We start from the raw sequence: 8,274 nt of genomic DNA, 5'->3' as shown, positions 1-8,274 counted from the left end.
GGTAATACAGTTAGTAAATATCACAAATTGGACTTGAACCCAAATCTCCTGATTCCAGAGTCTGCACTATTTCAACAAAAATCACATCCCAGCACTTGATACAGCACTAAGCATACACTAAGCACTCTTTAAATGTTTAATGACCATCAATTATTTAATGAATTCATAAACTTTTGATTTATTTCTCCATCATTTTCCTGGGAAAGGGGAAGGGAGATTAACCAAATAAAAGGTGCATTCTCAGGAGAAATGAATAGTTGAATGAATCTTGAATCTAGATTTAATCTCATGCTTAGTATTAACTACCAGTGTAACCTTGAGCAAGTGACTTAAATTCAATACTCCTAAGTTTCCTCATCTGTAAAATGGGCATAGAAGGTTAAGAGATCTCTGAGATCCCTTTAAATTTTGTTCTGAAGGAGACAGTAAGTATAGTATGCAGTAAGAACACTGACTGTGCAGTCTTACGATTTGGAATCACATTCTAATTTTGATCATCACTACCTGTATGACCTGGGACACATCATTTAACCTCCCCAGACCTTAGTTTCAGCATTTGTTAAAAGATGGGGTGAGATTAGATGAGTTTTGAATTCCCTTCTTACTTTTAATCTATGATCCTATAGTTTGGAAAGTTGGCAATTATTTTTAAAAATAAATTTTATGGATGTCTTTTCATGACCTATGTGCTCCTATGTATCCCTCCCCCTCCCACTGTGAGAGTTATTTCTTATAACAAGGAATAAAAAGAGGAAAAATGAAACATTTCAGCAAAACTAACAAACATATCCTCCCAAAAAAGAGTCCCAAACTATATGCAGTGTCCCACATGCATAGTTTCTCCCACTTTTTCAAAGAGCCAAGGGAAGGAGTTGGAAATTATCTTACCTAGATTATATCTGCATTGGATGGAGAGTTTATTGATTTCATACATCAGTAGTCATATTTCTGATCTTGATTTGAATAGAAAGCTGAGAATAGTTTGGGTAATGTTTAGGAAATTATGGGGCAATTCAAAAATCATAAGTGGTTTCCTGAAGCAAGAGTCAGCACCAGTAGTCTTTCAGTTATTCTATATGTCTGCAAATCATGGAGCACCACAATCTCTGAAGATAAAACACTTTAAGCTATTCAAGGAGCAATGGAAAGATGCTCTTTGTTGGATGGTAGCTGTGCGAGGACTGCAGAGTAGCCCAAATGATGACTTGAACACTAAGACATGTATGATAGGAGCAACAGATAGCAGATAACTCTACTGTTTCACAGGCACCCATCAACTATTAAAAGATTTAAAGGAAGGCTCTAGTACATTGAGTTCAGCTTCTACCAAGAATTTGTAAAAGGACATGGACAAGAATCTCATGGTCTAGCAGCAAGAGATAAAGAAATGTAGACAACATAAAATATTTGGGAGTCTACTTGCCAAGACAAACCTGGGAACTATATGAACACAGTTATAAAACACTTTTCACACAAATAAAATCAGATCAAAATAACTGGAAAAACATCATTTTCTCAAGCGTAGGCTGAGCTAATATAATAAAAATGACAATTCTACCTAAATTAATTTACTTATTTAGTGTCATACCAATCAAACTGCCACAAAGTGTTTTATAGAGCTAGAAAAAGGAATAACAAAATTCATCTGTAAAAACAAAAGTTCCAGGATATCAAGGGAATTAATGAAAAGAAATGTAAAGGAAGGTGGCATAGACATACCAGATCTAAAACTATCTTATAAATTCTCAATCATCAAAACTACTTGGTATAGGCTAAGAAAATGAGTGGTGAATCAGTAGAATAAGTTAGGTACAGCAGACAGAGTAGTCAATGACTATAGTGATCTACTGTTTGATAAACCCAAAACTCCAGGTTTGAGATAAGAATTAATTATTTGACAAAAATTGTTGGGAAAACTGAAAAATAGTATGTCAGAAACTAGGCATAGACCATGTATACCAAAATAAGGTCAAAATGGGTAAATGATTTAGACATAAGTGTGAGAGCAAGGAAGAGTTTATCTGTCAGATCTATGGAGAAGGGAAGAATGTATGATCAAACAAGAGATAGAGAACATTATGAAATGCAAAATGAATAATCTTGATTATACTGAATTAAAAAGGTTTTGCACAAACAAAGCCAATGCAGTCAAGATTAGAAGGAAAGCAGAAAGCTGGGAAACAATTTTTATAGTCAGTTTCTCTGAAGAAGGGCTCATTTCTAAAATATGTAGAGAACTGAGTCAAATTTATAAGTAATCAAGTCATTCTTCAATTGATAAATGATCAAAGGATATGAATAGTTTTCAGATGAAGAGATTAAAACCATCTACAGTCATATGAAAAAATGTTCTAAGTCACTATTGATTGGACAAATGCAAATTAAAACAACTCTGAAGTACCAACTCACACCTATCAGATTGACTAACATGACAAAACAGGAAAATGATAAATGTTGGAAAAGATGTGGGAAAATTGGAACACTACTGCTTCTTTGTTGGTGGAGTTGTGAACTGATCCAGCCATTCAGGAGAGCAACTTGGAACTATACCCAAAGGGCTCTTAAATGGGCGTACCTTTTGACCCAGCAATACCACTTCTAGGTATGTATCCCAAAGAGATCATAAAAATTGGAAAAGTACCCTCATGACCAAAAATATTCATAGCAGCTCTTTTTGTGGTGGCCAAGAATTGGAAATTGAGGGTATGTCCATCAGTTGGGGAATGGCTGAACAAGTTGTGGTATATGAATGCAATGAAATACTGTTGTTCCATAAGAAATGATGAGCAGGTAGACTTCAGAAAAACCTGGAAAGACTTGCATGAACTGCTGCTAAGTGAAGTGAGCAGAACCAGGAGAACATTGTACATAGTAACAGAAACATCGTGTAATGACCAACTTTGATAGACTTAACTCTTCTCAACAATATAAGGATCAAAGACAATTCCAAAAGACTCATGATGGAAAATGCTTTCCACATCCAGAGAAAGAACCCTGGAGTCTGAGTGCAGATTGAAGCATACTATCTCTCTCTCTCTTTCTCTCTCTCTCTCTCTCTCTCTCTCTCTCTCTCTCTCTCTCTCTCTCTCTCTCTCTCCTCTCTGTTTCTTCTTTCTCATGGTTTTTCCCTTTGGTTCAATTCTGCTTTACAACATGACTAATGTGGAAATATGTTTAATGTGATTGTACATGTATATATCCTATATCAGATTGCATGCTGTCTTGGGGAGGGGGAGAAAATTTAGAATTCAAAATCTTATAGAAGTGAATGTTGAAAACTAAAAACAAATAAAAATTTTAAAAAAGAATCTCATGGTCTGAGAAGGCCTGAATGGGGTACCAGCCACATTCATGGAAAAACTACATACACTGAAGAGATTACAAATTCATCCTAATGTGAAAGGATTCATGTCAATGGAAAGGATGGAGTTCTCTCCCTTCTTGCAAAAGTGACAAGAGGAAAACTTTCTTGTGTCTACAACTCTAGAAGGCACATAGTTCAACTCTGTGACTTACAAGGGAGATTAAAATTCTTAGAATATCAACCTTTCTGCTGATGCTTACTTCTTTTCCTTCTTCTAGGAAAATGTGTCTTTTTGTTCTGAGGCAACTTATCAATCAGCTTTTTCTTTAATTATTGTCACATTCTAGACAAGGATGATAAAGAAAAAAATACTTGAAGGAAAGTAATAATATACTACAATTCTCAAGTTGAAACTTTAACTTTATTGTCTTTTTTTAAGTTAATGCCATTTTTACTTCCTAGTTGGATGTATGTTAATGCATCACAGGCTTTGGGATATTTACTGCACTTTCCCTCCCATGTTCCTCTCTCATGTCTCATATATCCTGGAAGAATCACAAACCATAGAGTTTTTCAATCTTATTCCTAAGCCAAGTGCTTTAAGAATAATATTCAAGTAGCTGAGAATAAATATTCCAATAGGATCCTTCAAACAGTTTATGATTTTACTAGAATGGATACTCACTCAACCAAGGAAGAAGGATAACCCCTCCCTGTCTTTACTAAGATATTTATATGAGTTGAGATGACCAATAGCATACATCCACCTGATGCCCCTTCTGTTAATCAGCTTCTCTGATCTTTGATGGTTGTAATATCAATTAAGTTGGGACTTTCTTACTGTTTTGAAATGATTAATTAAGTGTCTTTGATTGAGCCTTACTAGGTGCAAAGCCCCAGGCTCAAACCCCTATCTTCTGGGTGCTAAGCCATTGTGGGTGTGAAGCCCTCAGGGTCCTAAGGGGAATTGCTAAGACCAGAGCCAATAGTAGGAGCCTGAATTCTGGTCTCTCAGATGACATTTGATGACAGCTAAAGAGTCTATAAAAAGAGAGAACAGAGCTGTTTGCTTGGGGCTCTCATTCTGGGAGGTGTGTTGATGTGGAGACTCTGCGCAGCTGTAGTTAAGAGCCCTGCAGCTTGTAAACCCATATGTTGCGACTTTGTTAAACCCTGGTAACTATGCGTTGGGATTTGAATCAGACAAGGTCTGTCTGTTGATGTTTATAATTTGTTTCTATTTGCTCTGAAGTTCAGAGTGCTGGCTTTTTCCCCTGAACTAAGTGAATGGTATTTGTATGTCGGATTGAAATAAGATTGTTAACCCCCTTAACGCTACTTTCCTTAGTAAAGCAGATCAAAAGAAGCTGTGTTGGCAGCTTTCTATGTGCTGGTTGTTGGTGGGTCTTACACCCCTACAGCAGCTGCTAGCAGATTGTTGCTACAATGGTCTAGTCCTAAGATAATAGAGAGTCTGTAACTATTCATATACTTGGATTCCTTTCTAGCTCAACAGGGCCTGTTTCCAGTGGTACAATCTTTAAAAATACCCTTTCAGCACTAAACAAAGATAAGGAATTGGATTGTTATTTCAATGAAGGATATAGATAATGTAAATGATACAGCTTTAAAAATCCCCCATTGGCCTACCTAGCCCAGTATGCACCTTAGAAAAGATACTAAGAGATAGTTTGTGAGAGAAGCAGCATGAAGTAGTGAGAAGAGTCAAGAGAACTGGATTCAATTCTCGGTTCTGACACACACTAGCTATGTGACCTTGGAAAGTCACTGAATCTCTCTGAGCCTCAGCTTCTCCAGGTGTAGACTGGGAATAGTAGCACTGTAACTGCTGCACAGGGTTGTTGTTTACAAGGTTTATCTTGTAAATATTAAAGCATTATAGAAATGTGAGGTATTATTATTGTTTACCACTCATGATATCATCTTCAGAGGTTATATCTATATCTATATACATATATGTTTATATTTGAGTACATATTATATATGTGTGTGTGTGTATGTGTGTCTATACACACATGCATACACACAGATACATGCACTATATATATATATATATATATATATATATATATATACACACACAAATATGGATGGGTATAAATGTATGTGTGTGTGTGCATACTGAATTTAATTGGTTAGTAAATGGGATTGTCTGGAAGCATAGAGGATGTTTGTTAAATCAGTGTGTGGAGCCCTAGGGCAAGGAGTTTTTGCCTATATTTGTGAGAGTTTCCACAGGATGACTGCTGGACCTCACAGAAATTTCATGCTGTCTGATACTTTCTTCAACTGTGGTATTACCATTTGAGAAGCAATGAAGAAAAAGACTTGGCACTTGGAAATGCCTGCGTGCCACAGTGTTAAACTCCTACTGGCTTCTGCATAAGAAAAGAAAGTGCCTCGTATGGATACAAGGAACCTATGTTCTGAGTACAAGGGTAGAGATTGGTTTGTGCCATTCCCCTTTAATAACTTAGTATAGGTGATGAAGTAGACAGGGTAGCAGGTCTGAAGTCAGGAAGACTCATCTTCCTGAGTTCAAATCCGGCCTCAGACATTTAGTAGCTATGTGATCTTGGGCAAGTCATTTAACCCTGTTTGCCTCAGTTTCCTCATCTGTGAAATGAGCTGGAGAAAGAAATGGCAAACCAATTCAGTATATTTGCCAAAAAAACCCAGATGGGATCATGAAGAGTCAGACACAACTGAACAACAACAGAATTTTCATCTAGAATTCAAGGTGCATTTCTATTCCATGAAAATAGAAGGGATAAATTATTCATATGCTCATAAAAGCTAAAACTAAAAGTTTCAAGGTCAACTGATCAAAGTCAACAATCAGTCAGTCAACAAGTATTTATTAAGCATCTACTATGTTCCAGGAACTATGCTAAGTTCTGGGAATACAAAGAAAATTAAAAGACAGTTACTTCTTCCAAGGAATTTACAGTCTAATGAAAGGGTCTAACTTTCCCATTTTACAAATGAAGAAACTATGATTATGTACACACAAAATTACAAAAGTTGTAATTTAGGATTTGAACCTTTTACTTTGGTACTTTCATTCCAGATCTGGTGTTTTTACCACTATTACTGTTGTCTTCATTTAGGGTCTGTCGTTTTCAATATCACATCAAATTCTTTTTTCTTTACGGGTTGAGGGTCCCTAAAGCAAACCCACAAACTCTTAAAAGACCAAAAATGGTTCTGTCCATAATATACTAGTCAACAGGATCAATTCAATTAACCATTGAGCCATGTACTTTAATATTTTAGTCACACTGGTTGTTGGACTTGAGAATTTCACAGTCAAATTCCAACTAAAGGTCACATACGCAGAAGATGCATCATGTTTAAGCCTCCTAATGTTATAGAATGCTTGAGTTGGAAGGGACCATAGAAAATATTAACTACAACCCAACTGTACAAATGAAGCAACTGAGGCCCAGAGAAGTTACCTTCTCCAAGGTCGAATAAGTAGTTGGTGCCATGATTTAATCCTTGGTTTTCTGACTATTGAATGAAGCCTCTGTACACCATATCAGGCTGCCACCCTAAACACATCTTTCCTAGTATCCTTCAGCTCATTGTTTGGAAGTAGGAATAGGGGTATTTGAAAAGTGCATTTTGTCATTGTATTTCCCTCCATCAACACTTCTACGTTCTTTGAAAAAGAATTCTAAGGAATTGTGCCATTTTGGTAATTCTAAACAAATCCAAATTTTGTTTTAAAATACATTACATGTTTGTTACAGGATAGCAGACTAGAGGATAATGATATGACTAGGAGATTAGTGATTTTGGTATGACTGTATGACCTCAGGTAAGTCATTCAAGCTTCATAACTCAATAATTTTACTCTTTTCTGAGATGAACACTTGTACCAGCCAACCTGATAATAAGACCTGATAGCTAAATAGATGTCATAATCTCCATTATCTCCTTGTAGCCACATAACAATCCATGAGGCCTGTAAGTATAATTATCCCTACTTTACTGATGAGAAATATGAAGATCAGAGAGGCTAAAGTCATTTGTCCAATATCACATAGCTAGACTCAGAAACAGGAGCTGAACCTAGGTGTCCCTGAGTCCAATTCCAGTAGTCCACCCATGATGCCATGGTGCCTTTCCTTCAGGCAAAGGGAACATAAACAACATTCTTTCCTTCTGGCTTCCTTTCACTATAATCAGTGGTCACCCATTACCACTTTTAAGAAAAGTCAACCATCATGTTGGAACAAAAAAGAAGCAATTACACATCGTTAGATGTTTTTGTTGTTTGTCTTTCCTTCTGGAAGAGGACCATGGCATCAGGAAGGTGATATCATGACTTGCAAGTGAATTGGATTTAGTGAGGCAGGGCTATGCAAAGTCTGGGCTGGCCCAGTGGCAAGAAATAGATCAAGGTAAGTGAAGATGACCTCAGATGCAGTGGGAGACCTTGGACTTTTTGAGCTAAGGTCTTTCCGAGGTCTCATTTTGTCTGAGGCAATGTCCATTCAGCGATTAAGGCTAGGTAAGAAATGAGGCAAAGACTTGATTGGCCAACAATAGGTCCCATCCCAAGCTTCATTTGGTGGCTGTTTTGGGTTCTATGGTACATTGTTGAGTGGGGAAGAGGAGACTGAATGCTCCTGGCCTTGGTCAAACACTTTGGACCTCAAAGGTTTTAAAAAGTTAGAGGTTTAAGGGCTGGAGAAGCCATTCTCCCTCTCTCCTTCACCCCCTTCCTCTTAATCCTCTACCACTTAGTTCGTTAAGTAGAGGGTAACTGACAAAGCCAGCACCCTCCCTGGGAACCATTAGCTTCAGTGTTTGAGAAAGCTCTTAAGGGTTTGGGGGAAGAAAAAAATCCATGTCTAAAGGCTCAATCATTGAGAATACCATGGTCTTTACTTAAAATGACTTTAAACATTTGTTTTCAAAAGTAAATACTGCAAGGAAAC

Source organism: Trichosurus vulpecula, chromosome 3 (assembly GCF_011100635.1).
Source record: "Trichosurus vulpecula isolate mTriVul1 chromosome 3, mTriVul1.pri, whole genome shotgun sequence".
Classification (NCBI taxonomy): Eukaryota; Metazoa; Chordata; class Mammalia; order Diprotodontia; family Phalangeridae; genus Trichosurus; species Trichosurus vulpecula.
Note: the sequence above shows the minus strand (reverse complement) of the source record.